Consider the following 16,432-nt stretch of genomic DNA (forward strand, 5'->3'; position numbering starts at 1 on the left):
TTGTCAATACCTTGACTTTGTTGTCCTTAAGCCATTTTGCCACGTCTTTGGAAGTATGCTTGGGGTCATTGTCCATTTGGAAGACCCATTTGCGACCAAGCTTTAACTTCCTGACTGATGTCTTGAGATGTTGCTTCAATATATCCACATAATTTTCCTTCCTCGTAATGCCATCTATTTTGTGAAGTGCACCAGTCCCTCCTGCAGCAAAGCACCCCCACAACATGATGCTGCCACCCCCGTGCTTCACGGTTGGGATGGTGTTCTTCGGCTTGCAAGTCTCCCCCTTTTTCCTCCAAACATAACGATGGTCATTGTGGCCAAACAGTTCTATTTTTGTTTCATCAGACCAGAGGACATTTCTCCAAAAAGTACGATCTTTGTCCCCATGTGCAGTTGCAAACCGTATTCTGGCTTTTTTATGGCGGTTTTGGAGCAGTGGCTTCTTCCTTGCTGAGTGACCTTTAAGGTTATGTTGATATAGGACTCGTTTTACTGTGGATATAGATACTTTTGTACCTGTTTCCTCTAGCATCTTCGCAAGGTCCTTTGCTGTTGCTCTGGGATTGATTTGGACTTTTCGCACCAAAGTACGTTCATCTCTAGGAGACTGAACGCGTCTCCTTCCTGAGCGTTATGACGGATGCGTGGTCCCATGGTGTTTATACTTGCGTACTATTGTTTGTAAAGATGAACGTGGTACGTTCAGATGACTCAAATTATGTCAATTAGCCTCTCAGAAGCTTCTAAAGCCATGACATCATGTTCTAGAATTTTCCAAGCTGTTTAAAGGCACAGTCAACTTAGTGTAAACTTCTGACCCACTGGAATTGTGATACAGTGAATGATAAGTGAAATAACCTGTCTGTAAACAGAAAAATGACTTGTGTCAGCCACAAAGTAGATATACTAACCGACTTGCCAAAACTATAGTTTGTTAACAAGAAATTTGTAGAGTGGTTGAAATACTCCAACCTATGTGTATGTAAACTTCCGACTTCAACTGTATTTTATACCATCTATTGCACCTTGCCTATGCCGCTCGGCCATCGGTCATCCATATATTTATATGTACATATTCTCATTCACCCCTTTAGATTTGTGTGTATTAGGTAGTTGTTGGAGAATTTTTAGATTACTTGTTAGATTTTACTGCACTGTCGGAACTAGATGCACAAGCATTTCACAACACTCGCTTTAACATCTGCTAACCATGTGTATGTGACCAATAAAATTTGATTTGATTTGACACTTGAGTTGACTGAGGTTATACGGTACAGAGCCCTCTGACACTATTGAGTTGACTGAGGTTATACGGTACAGAGCCCTCTGACACTATTGAGTTGACTGAGGTTATACGGTACAGAGCCCTCTGACACTATTGAGTTGACTGAGGTTATACGGTACAGAGCCCTCTGACACTATTGAGTTGACTGAGGTTATACGGTACAGAGCCCTCTGACACTATTGAGTTGACTGAGGTTATACGGTACAGAGCCCTCTGACACTATTGAGTTGACTGAGGTTATACGGTACAGAGCCCTCTGACACTATTGAGTTGACTGAGGTTATACGGTACAGAGCCCTCTGACACTATTGAGTTGACTGAGGTTATACGGTACAGAGCCCTCTGACACTATTGAGTTGACTGAGGTTATACGGTACAGAGCCCTCTGACACTATTGAGTTGACTGAGGTTATACGGTACAGAGCCCTCTGACACTATTGAGTTGACTGAGGTTATACGGTACAGAGCCCTCTGACACTATTGAGTTGACTGAGGTTATACGGTACAGAGCCCTCTGACACTATTGAGTTGACTGAGGTTATACGGTACAGAGCCCTCTGACACTTGAGTTGACTGAGGTTATACGGTACAGAGCCCTCTGACACTATTGAGTTGACTGAGACTGAGATAGGCTACTACTCAGGGTTTGAGGCTGATCATATACAGAGGTCACAGAAAGAGCATAGACAGGGGATTTACGCCCGAACGATCACAGTCACCCACACACGCATTTACAAACACCATGGAGATGTTATGGGAACAACCAGGGATGAAAAAGGGCCCCAAAAAATATATTCTGTCCAATGATCTGTCCTCTGATGGAATGATCTCTCCATTCCTGTGTAATTTGCAGGGAAAACAGACCCGTCTGGATCTGACGGTACTCCAAGTCCTAAAGGATTTTGTGTAAATTCTTTGTTTTGTCCTGAGATAATCTGTAGTGACAGAAGCAGTGTTTTTACATAGGTTGATGGCTGTACGGATGCATTCACTGTCTGGTCTCTGGTGTCACTGTAGGGGGAACCTGGCATCAACGGAAGGCCTGGGATGGAGGGTATCGAGGTACTGTAGCATGCATGACTAAACCAATCTACACAGGTATATTGTTTACTTATAGCTGATGTAAAGATTTTTATTGAGCTCTCTCCCGTTGTTTTAGGGTCACTAGAGGGGATAAGGTGAGATACCAGTACTACTTGGTGATCTTAAATTCATTACAGTACATGTGCAAAAAAAACTGACCCATGTTTGGTTGGATTCTGAATCATAGAGAAACAGCTGGTCAAGGTCCCAATGCTACCCTGACAACAAACAGTAGTGATTGTTCTACACTACATGCTAGCTAGATAATATCAGTCTGAACCAGTGCCCATGATCCTCTGGCACGCCACTGTTTAAAAAGGCTCAGCGCAGTCAAAATGCAGTTTCTCAGCTTTTTCCTGTTTTCCAGGGGAAGAAAGACAAGTGCGGTGCCCCCGGGTTGAAGGGAGATCAAGTAGGTTTTTTATGAATTACTCTCCCCACTCTCCCCATGCCTCTGCTCTGTTCATTGTGAATGGCTCTCCCCACAGCTAACTGCTGCTCAGTGCATTCTTTTGGCTTTCTGACTGTAGATGAATTACATTGCGATGTGAAGAAATAGCTATACGCTATAAGCTTGTAACTGTGAGTGAGAGTTGCACATATCCTCAATAGGCTGTTTTGTCCCTTTTCCCCTCCTGACTGTGACCTGTTCCCACAGGGGCCAGACGGACGTCCAGGCCCTCGGGGACCCAGAGGAGAGCAGGTGACTCAGTATAATACAATACAACTTTAATGGCCATAAATCCCACTCCCCACACAACATTGCCCATTCATACCAGTGTGTGTGAATGAGTGAGGGGTCAAATGGAACGATTCCTGTGTCTACACCCCCACATCTGACCCTCCACTGGAACCATCAGTATCTCATGGACATGCACACTGAGTATGAAGCTCTTCTCCCAGTCTGCACTTGTGTAATGTGAGTCCTGGCTAAGTCCTTATCCCAGTCCTAATGGAGCCTATCTCCCACCAGACTATTGTCCAGCAGGATTAGTGTTTCGCACATGTTATCCACCCCCCCCCCCCCCCCCTTAATTCCTCCTTAAATGCTTTTCACGCCCCTCCAGTGTTGCCATGACGACAGCAGTCCATCGTCTGAATATGGTTGGTGGTTTTTAGATTTGAGTTTTAGCCCTGGTCCAGACCATGTTCCCATGGGGAGTGGAAACATAATTTGATTGACCACACCCTGACCCTCCAAAATATACATGACCTGTTTGCCGTACCATAGAATTTTTTTTTCTTTTTTTTTTTTTTCGTTCAAATATTTTTTATTGAACACACACAAGAATGGTGTATAGGTATAAAAGACAGGTATACAATTCTTATCTAAACATAAAAGAGCAGACAGAAACAAAAAGACCCAGAATTCTGGGTACAAAACAAATATTACAAAACAAGACATACAGAACAAGGACAGGTAGAAAGAAAGAGGGTAGGTGTCACCCCCCACTTTTTCCCCCCCTTTATCCCTTCCCCTTGTTCCCCTCCCGACTGCTCGGGTGGCGGTGCCAGCACATGCTGCCCAAAGGTGGATTAAAATATTACAATTGAGAGTGCGTTAAAAAGTACAAATTCACAGCGCCGAATGGTCCAAGTAAGAGAGGAAAGGCTGCCAGATTTGATCAAATGTTGATAGTTTGCCGTACCATAGAATTGACCAGAGAATGTGACACTAAAGCTTACTTTGTTCTTTCTCACACGCATTTCCAGGAGAGAGACATTTTTAAAACTAAATAAACTTAGAGGGTTAAATGACGACCGAGGTCAGCCTGCAGGGATCTAACCCGGGTCTGTAGGGACGCCTATAGCATTGCGATGCAGTACCTTAGACCGCTGCGCCACTTGGGAGGCCCTGTGTCACGTTCCTGACCTTATTTCCTTTATTTTGTCTTTGTTTAGTATGGTCAGGATGTGAGCTGGGTGGGCATTCTATGTTATGTGTTTCTATGTTGGGTTCTTTTCAATTAGCCTGATATGGTTCTCAATCAGGGGTAGGTGTTTTACGTTTCCTCTGATTGAGAACCATATTAAGGTAGGCTGTTCACACTGTTTGTTTGTGGGTGATTGTTGCTGTGTCTGTGTTTGTTGCACCACACGGTACTGTCTCGTTTCGTTTCGTTCGTTCTTTCCTGTTCGTGCGTTCATTGTTATATGTTCTCAAGTTCAGGTCTGTTTACGTCGTTTTGTTGTTTTGTCATTTATCAAGTGTGCTTCGTGTTCGTCTTTCTTTAAATAAATAATTATGTCTTCATACCTCGCTGCATATTGGTCCGATCCTTGTTCCTCCTCAGACGAGGAGGAGAACGAACGTTACACCCTGACTGATTGGTTTTCTTATTTTGTATTATAAAATATTTGTGAAAACCTCAAGGCCCTGTGATTATAGCCCACTGCAGAGGATTTATATTCACGCATTGACCGAGGTGTTTGTCTTCTCTTTTTCAGGGTCTTTTTTAATGAATACATTTTTATTTAACTAGGCAAGTCAGTTAAGAAAAATATATTATTTGCAATGACTGCCTAACCCGGCCAAACCCTAACGACTTTAGGCCAATTGTGCGCCGCCCTATGGGACTCCCAATCACGGCCGATTGTGATGCAGCCTGGAATCGAACCAGGGTCTGTAGGGACACCTCTAGCACTGAGATGCAGTGCCTTAGACCGCTGCACCACTTAGTGGAGGTCCTGGGGACCAGGGCCCTGAAGAACCTGTAGGAACCAAAGTAAGGATGATGCTAAACTTCCTATACCTCCAGAAATGTTCTAGATAAAGATACAGCTAAAATGTACAGAGAAAGTTGGGGAAAGGTGAATGATGCCCCTCTTTCCCAGGGTGACCTAGTGGAGAGATGGGACCTCCAGGGGATACTGGCGTTGGGTTTCCTACACCTAAGGCCAGTTTAAATCTGTTGTTAGGGGTGACTTTTACCTCTTTTCTATCATACGATCTCTAGTGATCTCTCTAGTAATCTCTCAGACTCTAACCCTAACTTATCCTGTGTCAGAACACCTAGGGTGATAAAGGAAACCAGGGAAGACCTGGACCCACCAGTCCCATGGGTATGAGTGAACCAGGACTGCCGGTAGGTTCACAGCGTTCCTTAGATTTTATGACAAGATATCTATTTTACGGCAATGCTTGACAGCCCTCTTGTAGAATTACCCTGCAGTGTGTCAGGATGTCCACTAGGCGGGGACATATTGTAAATAATTGAGCTTTGCTCTTTGCTGATGGATAGAAATTATTTGTATCTTCTTTAGTATGTCTACTAGGGTCTGATTGGTCCTCCAGGGCTTCAGGGAACGCAAGGGTTCCCAGGAGAGGGTCTACCAGGGCCTAAGGTGAGACACCATCACTAGCTGTTCAACCCACTGATTAGTCTAGCTTGGATATGTACTGTATGTGTACGCTATGCTGTATGTGAGATATGACATGTACTGGAGTACTCTCATACTCATACAGTGAAGTATGTACCTAGATAATGGCTCAGTGTCTTATGTGTTTCAGGATGACATGGGTTCAAAGGTGACAAGGTATGTTGACCCTAACCCTGACCTTAACCTAAACCACCTCAAGATGGGAGGTATTGAAGTGCTGTGTGTCTATGGTGATGATGGTCATGAAAACATGGCGTACAGTAAGGCAGGGGTTCTCAAAGTGGGGTAATGCAGGGGGTCCGGCGACAGAATTGTCTCTCTGCCCCAAGTCTAAATTTGTAGAATAGCAGGAAATGTGCTTTAAAAGGTGAAAATTGTCTCTGATGCCAAGAGGGGGGCCTTTTAAATGTTCAGTCCCGGGGCCGAGACTTGATAAGTCCGGCCATGCACTGCAGAAGTCATAGTAAAACCTCTTGTATGCCATTTTTATCACACTGTAGTAGGAGTTGTGTTCTGATATTATGACAGGGTCCTTCATGAGGTTGCTATCATAAATGGGGTCCCGATGCAAAAAGAAATGTGGGAACCCCTGCACTAAGGGATTACCTCTTATCCCCTGATCTTCTAACTTCTGACCTCCAGGGAAACACAGGAGCCCCAGGGTTGCCAGGATTGATGGGTTTTCCTGACCGCGGCAGCTTTCCAATCTTTGGGGTTTTCAGACGATATGAAAGAGAGGTTGAACAGGCTAGTAATAGGGGTTGCAACAACTTCGGCAGATAATTTTAGAAAGAGAGGGTCCAGGTCCTCTAATCAGGGACTGATTCAGTTGTCTTCTCCACAGGGTGACCAGGGCTTCCCAGGGCAGCACGGACCACAGGGAGAGAGAGGAGTCGTGGAGCCAGGGACAAAGGTGAGTGTGTGGCAAAGGTCTCCAATGCAGCATACAATATACAGCTGAGATGAGCAGGTGTTGAATGTGGAGGTGTGTGTCTGATCTGTGGTCGTCTCCAGGGTGAACCAGGACCTGACAGATCCTCTGGGATACCTGGTATACTTGGGGAAGATGGAGCGGTCGAACCTAAGGTAAGCAAGGTGTCAAAGTTAATTTAGAGGTCAAAGTTCATTAGGCCCCATTGTACATCTACTATAGAGTATAAAGAGCACAGACATTTGAAATAGTTATTACATAACTTGTTAACTTGTTTATTGTCTGCATTTTCTTTGTGTCTTGAAACAGGGTGAGATTGGTTTGCCAGGACTGCGAGGGACAGAGGGTGCGTGGGAAAGGAATTCCTGGAGAAAAGGTAGAGTTCTATTTTTTGAAGATTTGGGGGATCTAGAATGTTTACCCAGACAACCACCCACAGTCCTATAGAAACCTTTGGTAGTTATGGCCTACCTGCATACACCTACGTTAAACACAGCATTGTCTGCTTCCAGTATAAGAGTCATACTGATTAACTCAAACTTAAGCAATACAAGAGAGGATATCCTGAATAGTCAACCTTTGAAGTACAGGATGGACAAATATTGTGCTGGGCCTTACACAACTTAATTGAGTGAGTTTACCAGTCACCCTCTCCTGGGTGACAAAATATTGAACACGCCCTATACGTCAGGCTCGCTGAATAAACATTTCCTGAACACAAAGTCAATATTTATCCACTACAACTAGACTCCCTGACTGGTGCGTCACCTTTGAAAGGCAATTCCAAGCAATATTATGTGTCGTAATGAATCAAATCAAATCAAATCAAGTTTATTTTATATAGCCCTTCGTACATCAGCTAATATCTCGAAGTGCTGTACAGAAACCCAGCCTAAAACCCCAAACAGCAAGCAATGCAGGTGTAGAAGCACGGTGGCTAGGAAAAACTCCCTAGGAAGAAACCTAGAGAGGAACCAGGCTATGAGGGGTGGCCAGTCCTCTTCTGGCTGTGCCGGGTGGAGATTATAACAGAACTATGCCAAGATGTTCAAAATATTCATAAGTGACAAGCATGGTCACATAATAATCATGAATAATTTTCAGTTGGCTTTTCATAGCCGATCATTAAGAGTTGAAAATAGCAGGTCTGGGACAGGTGGCGGTTCCATAACCGCAGGCAGAACAGTTGAAACTGGAATAGCAGCAAGGCCAGGTGGACTGGGGACAACAAGGAGTCATCATGCCCGGTAGTCCTGACGTATGGTCCTAGGGCTCAGGTCCTCCGAGAGAGAGAAAGAAAGAGAGAATTAGAGAGAGCCAAGATTTTCAAAATGTTCATAAATGACAAGCATGGTCAAATAATAATCAGGAATAAATATCAGTTGGCTTTTCATAGCCGATCATTAAGAGTTGAAAACAGCAGGTCTGGGACAGGTAGGGGTTCCATAACCGCAGGCAGAACAGCTGAAACTGGAATAGCAGCAAGGCCAGGCGGACTGGGGACAGCAAGGAGTCATCATAACCGGTTTGCCGTGACGTATGGTCCTAGGGCTCAGGTCCTCCGAGAGAGAGAAAGAAAGAGAGAAGGAGAGAATTAGAGAGAGCCAAGATTTTCAAAATGTTCATAAATGACAAGCATGGTCAAATAATAATCAGGAATAAATATCAGTTGGCTTTTCATAGCCGATCATTAAGAGTTGAAAACAGCAGGTCTGGGACAGGTAGGGGTTCCATAACCGCAGGCAGAACAGCTGAAACTGGAATAGCAGCAAGGCCAGGCGGACTGGGGACAGCAAGGAGTCATCATGCCCGGTTTGCCGTGACGTATGGTCCTAGGGCTCAGGTTCTCCGAGAGAGAGAAAGAAAGAGAGAACGAGAGAATTAGAGAGAGCATACTTAAATTCACACAGGACACTGGATAAGATAGGAGAAGTACTCCAGGTATAACCAACTGACCCTAGCCCCCCGACACATAAACTACTGCAGCATAAATACTGGAGGCTGAGACAGGAGGGGTCAGGAGACACTGTGGCCCCATCAGAAGAAACCCCCGGACAGGGCCAAACAGGAAGGATATAGTTTGTCCCAACAGCATTGATTACCAACAACTACGAGACAGCCTACAGGGAGGAGGTGAGGGCTCTGGGAGTGTGGGGCCAGTAAAATAACCTCTCACTCAACGTCAACAAAATGAAGGAGATGATTGTGGACTTCAGGAAAATGAAATATGATAAGTTATGAATGGCACCTGTATTGATAACGGAAGCTTAAACACAGTAGTGGTGCTTTCAGAGAATCCAGACAGGGTTGGATATCCCAAATAACATCTTATACCCTTAAAGTGTGGTCCACTGCACTCTCGTGGAACTGGGTCCTTTCTATGACTTCTGCAGTGAAACCTTTGACAATGACGACCAAAATGGTCAGGAATTTGTCCAGGTCCTAGTTATAGGCTATCTACCTGAGCAGGTAATATGGGAAATGTTAGGGTTAACGGCTGGTTGGTCACAACTGCTGTGGAAAATTATAGACTGGAGTCCCCTTTTATAGGCCCTCAGACCAATTCCCCCCCCAAAAGAACTTGGAGTCTCAACTTACGGTTGATAGTTAGAATAATAGAATACACAAGGTGCAATTTCGAAATTTGGTTGTGCATCACCAGTCACTCAACTAGCCCGTGTCATTTTTTTTTTTAGGTTGGTAAGTTAGTGTAGTGGCCAGCTATCTAAACTTGTAGTAAGCATGGTTGAATTACCGACCGGGGTGGGGCCCATTGATCATCAGCTATCGTATTAAAAACTGCAAACATTTGCCTTCAACCTATGGCAAAATGTGTAGAATTGCAGGAAATTAGCTGTAAAACTGCACAATTTTATCTCCGCCCCATGGCAAAATGATTAGAAATGTAGCAAACTGGCTTTAAAACTGCAACATTTTCTCTATGCCCCGTGGCAAAATGTGCAGAATTGCAGTAAACTAACTTTAAAACAGATTCCCCCCCCCCCCCCCCCTTCGCTATTACGAGGGGGCTGCTAAAATGTTTTGCTCGCAAGTTGGAGGGGTATGGATGTGGGTACACAGACACACGAGCCACTGGGCCCCTTATGATGAGTTCGGTTTTTGAGTGGCCCCCACACCCATCAAAGTTGCCCATCCCTGCTGTAGATGTTAGAGAATGTTAGGGTTTAAGGTGGGTCATCTTTAATAGAGGAGGCATTAGGATTTATGCCTGGGTTTGGTTTTAAGTGTTTTTTGAAGGAAATTCTATGGGCTAAGTTTAGGGTTCGATTATATGGCTGTTATGAGTGTCATCTGAGGTTCCCTTTCAAGTTACATGTGTGGAATGCCACTTGGAATTCTTCAACTTTTTCAGTCTGAGTGGTTTTCGGACTTGAGATCTTCACACTACATTTTTAAGAAAGTCTCCCATTGACATCAAGAAAGTCTAAGTTGTGCCTATCTACGTTTTCAATCAGGCCCTCTATGCAAATGCCTGCCCAATATTCCAAATATGTACACTGTTTCCGCCAGGTTTCCCAGAAGCATTGACAAGAAGCCAGCAACCGCCGTTTTGCTTCACTGCATTTTACAGCCTGGTATCATAGACTAGACATAACCAGTGGTGATTTTAGCATGGAAATCTGGGTGGGGGAAAAATCTATGCTGGGATGCATGCCAGCAAAGCCACTACACAATAAAACACAAAAAAATACATTAATTGCACGATAACGGTGACGAACGGTACCCACAAACTGTTAGTTTGTCCCAACAGCATTGATTACCAACAACTACGAGACAGCCTACAGGGAGGAGGTGAGGGCTCTGGGAGTGTGGGGCCAGTAAAATAACCTCTCACTCAACGTCAACAAAATGAAGGAGATGATTGTGGACTTCAGGAAAACGCAGAGGGAGCACCACCCTATCCACATCGACGAGACAGCAGTGGAGAAGGTGGAAAGTTTTAAGTTCCTCGCCGTACACATCACTGACAAACTGAAATGGTCGCACAGAAAGTGTGGTGAAGAAGGCGCAACAGTGCCTCTTCAACCTCAGGAGGCTGAAGAAATTTGGCTTGTCTCCTAAAACCTTCACAAACTTTTACAGATGCACAATTGAGAGCATCCTGTCGGGCTATATTACCGCCTGGTACGGCAACTGTACCGCCCACAACCGCAGAGCTCTCCAGAGGGTGGTTCGGTCTGCACAACGCATCAACTACCTTCCCTCCAGGACACCTACAGCACCTTATGTCACAGGAAGGCCAAAAAGATCATCAAGGACAGCAACCACCCGAGCCACTACCTGTTCACCCTGGGGACAGAGAGACGGACAGCTTCTATCTCAAGGCCGTCAGACTGTTAAATAGCCATCACTAGCACTGCTGCCTATATACACAGACTTGAAATCATTGGCCACTTTAATAAGTGGAAAACTAGTCACTTTAGTAATGTCACTTTAATAATGTTTACATTTCTTGCATTACTCCTCGTGTACAGTATATACTGCATTCTATACTATTCTACTGTATCTTAGTCTATGCCGCTCTGAGATTGCTCGTCCATATATTTATATATTCTGAATTCCATTCCTCTACTTAGATTTGTGTGTATTGGGTATATGTTGTGAAATTGTTAGATATTACTTGTTAGATATTGCTGCACTGTCGGAACTAGAAGCACAAGCATTTCGCTACACCCGCAATAACATCTGCTAAACACGTGTATGTGACCAATAAAATTTGATTTGATTTGAGCAGTCCAAACACCTTACCACTGCTACACCTGGCTATCAGCGGAGCCTTGTCTGGCAGCAAAATAGGTCATTCAGCCTCATTTACTGCCTTTTAAAAAAACATAGCAGATATGGCTGATTTGCTTAAACAAATGTGGTTTCTACTGACAATTGAGATGTACAAACTATGGCATAAGAGGACGACAAGCGGATAAGAGGCAATCCGTAATTTCGATTAAGACATTAATGAGTGAGCTAGGACGGACATAGTCAATATAACTATTTGTTCAGCACTTTTGAAATGTACAGCAACAGAATTGAGAACATGGGCCGTTCTTACAGTGTTCTCCCTGTACTCCAAGTTAGAACCGTAGGATAAATAAAGGTGGCATATAAGCAGACAATGAAAGCTCTTACAATATTTGATGATTGCATTTCTCAAAACAGGTTATAGGCTACATGTGCACCACCAAGTCAGAACAGTAGGCAAAATTAAGAGGGGTAAATAGACCAAATTATTAGGGTGAGGCACATGGGCTACTAACAGCTTACTACACAACATACACTTTGTCTTACTTTCTTAACTACAGTATACATATCTCCCTGGCATATTACATAATTTACGCAGCAGCATACAATACATTTTTTGGACTCACCTTGTTGTGCTCACTTGAACAGGAAGGTAGCGCGGCTGTCCTTCGTGGGAAAATGTTGTCATCAAAGTCTGGCATTCTCTGGATTTAGGGTGCTTTCAAGACAACTGGGAACTCTGGGGGGAAAAAAGGTTGAATCATGATGACGTCAGTGACCTTCAGGTGTTAGCTCTAGAAAGAGGCCCGAGTTCCGAATTTACAATTCCAAGTTGGATGAAAGTTCAAAATGTATTTTCCCAGTCATAGCTCGTTTTTCCCGAGTTCCCAGTTGTCTTGAACTCACTAAAGTCCGAGCTTGCAGTTCCGAGTTAACAGTTGTTTTGAGCACGGCACAAATCATGCTTCATTGACAGCATGGCCAATGTTGAATGTTTATAATTTTAAACTAGGAAAAGAGACCCTTAATCTTAGACTTTGGACCACACAGCCACTCCACTGAATAGCAGGCTAGTAATTGCTAGCCACACTGATTGATTGTTAGCCACACTGATTCCTTCCAAACCACTCATTGTTGAATTTGCGATTTCCAACCTGTTGTGTAATGATTATGTCCAATGGCCAATGAGCACCGATAAGTTTTATCTATAATTTCTCTTCATTACTTCTTTTCATATGACAAGGATTATAAAGGATTTGCCAGTAGATTGTCGACTTGATTCGTGATGATGACTGTTAGCTAAGATTTTGAAAGTATGATGTTGACATGATCAGTGCAATCAAAGCTATTGTAGATGTAATGTGATTTGACATCATTTTATCAGTGGCCAATGACCTTGAGCCTTCTTGGATGGGCACTTCTATTGTAACTCTAGGCTAGAATGTTCTAGCTCTACCCTTAGACTTGGTGATGACGTAGTGTCCTCATGAGTGACAGAACACTGAGACAATCACGGCGCAAAACCACCACAGGAAACACTGAGCTACGCTGAAACACCTGCATTTTGGAGCTGCCTTACTCAAGAAAAGAGACCACGTTTCTATGCAGCTTTATTAACTCAATGATATATTATTTTTTACATTGTTTGCAAACTAATATGTGACACGGATTAATGCCAAAATAACATGCAAAACAGAAAAGCCCCCCCAAAACATATTTTGGGGCCCCACCTGGCCTGAATGACTGGTCACCACTGGACATAACATAGTAAATCTAAATCCTGGACACTCAAATTAGTGTGACATGTTATATTTGGTATGGTTACATGAGACAGAAAGTTTCTTCTAATGACTCCAACCTAAGTGTATGTAAACTTCCAACTTCAACTGTATGCTATTTTATAACCATGATGGGACCAGAAGACTATCATACCATGGGTCCTATAGACCCTGGCTCTCCAAATTATCCCTTGTCTCCTTTCCTCCCACAGTCTCCACCAATCTCCCTGTCTCCCTGTGTACAGTAATATGACAGTATTGTTAAGCACATCAACAAGAACATTCATAGTGAACAGCAAATGGTTGTGTGTGTCCATGTTGCCATTGAACCGGTCTGTGTGTGTTTGTTTGGCAGTTACAGTCCTGTGTGGCACAACATGCATACTGTTTCATAATGGCACCTTTTGTTAAGTCGCTCAACCATATTTTTATATCTTAATAGCGTTTTCTTCTTCCTCTCACAGAGTGATGTTAATTACACTCACACATTCATCCACTGGTATATCTGTCTGTCTGTCTGTCTATCTATGTAATTTCTCTCAATCTATGTAATTTCTCTGACTGCGGTGAGGAAGATGCTATACCTGGGCGAGGGCACCTTTATGGGTAGTGCCATCTTGAGAGCCAACCAGCTGTTCCAGGCCTCGCGGCCCGGTGTTCATAAAGTCGCCGTGGTACTAACCGATGGGCAGGCACACCGGCGTGATGCAGTGCAGCCTGAGGACGCCGCCGGCATTGAGATGTTTGTCATCAGAGTGGTAAATAAGAAAGACCCGCTGTACGCAGAATTCCAGGCTGAGATGATTGCTATCACCTCTGGCCCAGATGAGGAGCACGTGTACCTGATCGACGACTTCATGACTCTGCCCAGTATGTGATTCTAGATCAAGTTCAAGAATCTAGATCAAGTTCAAGTCTAGATGCTAGACTGCCTAGTATATGGTTCTAGTTAAGTTTTATTTACACTGACACTCATAGCAGTCAATACAACATGGAATCCATGCAAATAACATAGGCCTATCTAAATACATTGATAAAATAACTATCAGAACTCAGGATAAGACCCAGATGCAGACAGCTAGAATGACAGATGTTTATTGACCCAAACAGGGGGCAGGCAAAAGACAGGTCAAGGGCAGGCAGAGGTTCGTAATCGGGTCAGAGTCAGGCAGGTACAGAACGGCAGGCAGGCTCGGGGTCAGGGCAGGCAGAATGGTCAGAACCGGGGAAACTAGTTAACAGAAACTTGAGAAAACAGGAAGACGGGAAAACATGCTGGCAAGACCTGACGAACTGGAAACAGACAGAGAACACAGGTATAAATGCACAGGGGATAATGGGGAAGATGGGCAAGACCTAGAGGGGGGTGGAGACAAGCACAAAGACAGGTGAAAACAATCAGAGTGTGGCAAGAACAGACAAGGGACCTATTCTAACAACACAAATGAAGAGCCCCTTAAGGGGTTTGTGATGTGGATGTCTTGTTTCTGTAGATCGGCATGGAACAGGGCCAAAATTGCTTTGACAATAACTCGATGATGTTAAAAACCTTTATATAACCCTTTGGTTTATGACGTCTGTGAGAGAGCAGCGATTATTTAAAATGTAAGTATTTGAGTTTAAACAAACAGTGTGAAGATGCATTGCATGTAAAGCAGTCACCATAGTTTCAGTATTGTAAACTCTTTAAACGTTATAGATAATGTCTCATCACATCCCAACTATGCTCACTGCGTGGCCTGTTTAAAGTTACATTTGGGAAAAAGTTATATTTTGATACTCCCTGGATGACTATTTAATAATTTGATAGCTTGAAATTAGCTTGAGGTTGATGACAGTCTTTGTTAAACTGTGTATCTTGGCACAGCCCTGGAGTAAGCTGCTGTTTGTCTCATCTGTACATGGATTTCTTCACACATTTCCATACACCCACTATAAATATTTTGTCTATGGTAGACTCAGATCTGTTTCCTTGTTCAGATTACGTCATAATGTTACAAAACCAGTTCATGTAACAGACAGTTGTGCTTTGTTTAAAGAGAGTTGGGCCGTGTGCAAAGCCTGCACATTTCCCAATGTTGATGTCAGAGGGATGCACTGAGGACATGGGCTCCTATCTATCTATGGCTGCATCCCAATTCTCCCAAGGATGTGGAGTGTGTAAGTCCATACTTTGGGATAAGGGTGGAGAATCGGGACACAGTCTCTCTATCAGTTACAGTTTGACCAAAGCTCAGGTGAACGACAGCACTGCTACACTGATGCTCCAGAGAGGACTTTCAACTCTTCAGTCTTCAACTTTTTCAGTCTGAGTGGTTTTCGGACTTGAGATCTTCACACTACATTTTTAAGAAAGTCTCCCATTGACATCAAGAAAGTCTAAGTTGTGCCTATCTACGTTTTCAATCAGGCCCTCTATGCAAATGCCTGCCCAATATTCCAAATATGTGCACTGTTTCCGCCAGGTTTCCCAGAAGCATTGACAAGAAGCCAGCAACCGCCGTTTTGCTTCACTGCATTTTACAGCCTGGTATCATAGACTAGACATAACCAGTGGTGATTTTAGCATGGAAATCTGGGTGGGGAAAAAATCTATGCTGGGATGCATGCCAGCAAAGCCACTACACAATAAAACAAAAAAATACATTAATTGCACGATAACGGTGACGAACGGTACCCACAAACTGTTAGTTTGTCCCAACAGCATTGATTACCAACAACTACGAGACAGCCTACAGGGAGGAGGTGAGGGCTCTGGGAGTGTGGGGCCAGTAAAATAACCTCTCACTCAACGTCAACAAAATGAAGGAGATGATTGTGGACTTCAGGAAAACGCAGAGGGAGCACCACCCTATCCACATCGACGAGACAGCAGTGGAGAAGGTGGAAAGTTTTAAGTTCCTCGCCGTACACATCACTGACAAACTGAAATGGTCGCACAGAAAGTGTGGTGAAGAAGGCGCAACAGTGCCTCTTCAACCTCAGGAGGCTGAAGAAATTTGGCTTGTCTCCTAAAACCTTCACAAACTTTTACAGATGCACAATTGAGAGCATCCTGTCGGGCTGTATTACCGCCTGGTACGGCAACTGTACCGCCCACAACCGCAGAGCTCTCCAGAGGGTGGTTCGGTCTGCGCAACGCATCAACTACCTTCCCTCCAGGACACCTACAGCACCTTATGTCACAGGAAGGCCAAAAAGATCATCAAG

General features: G+C 43.9%; 1 long non-coding RNA gene across 1 annotated transcript; it reads left to right on the top strand.

Annotated features, from left to right (window-relative positions):
• Positions 1-3,458: 3,458 nt before the first annotated feature.
• On the top strand, positions 3,459-7,065 carry LOC139558454 (uncharacterized). Its single transcript, XR_011671584.1, has 3 exons — positions 3,459-6,665; positions 6,767-6,838; positions 6,993-7,065. It is a non-coding gene; the product is annotated as an uncharacterized lncRNA (long non-coding RNA).
• Positions 7,066-16,432: the final 9,367 nt, after the last annotated feature.

This window comes from Salvelinus alpinus, chromosome 29 (assembly GCF_045679555.1).
Source record: "Salvelinus alpinus chromosome 29, SLU_Salpinus.1, whole genome shotgun sequence".
Lineage (NCBI taxonomy): Eukaryota > Metazoa > Chordata > Actinopteri > Salmoniformes > Salmonidae > Salvelinus > Salvelinus alpinus.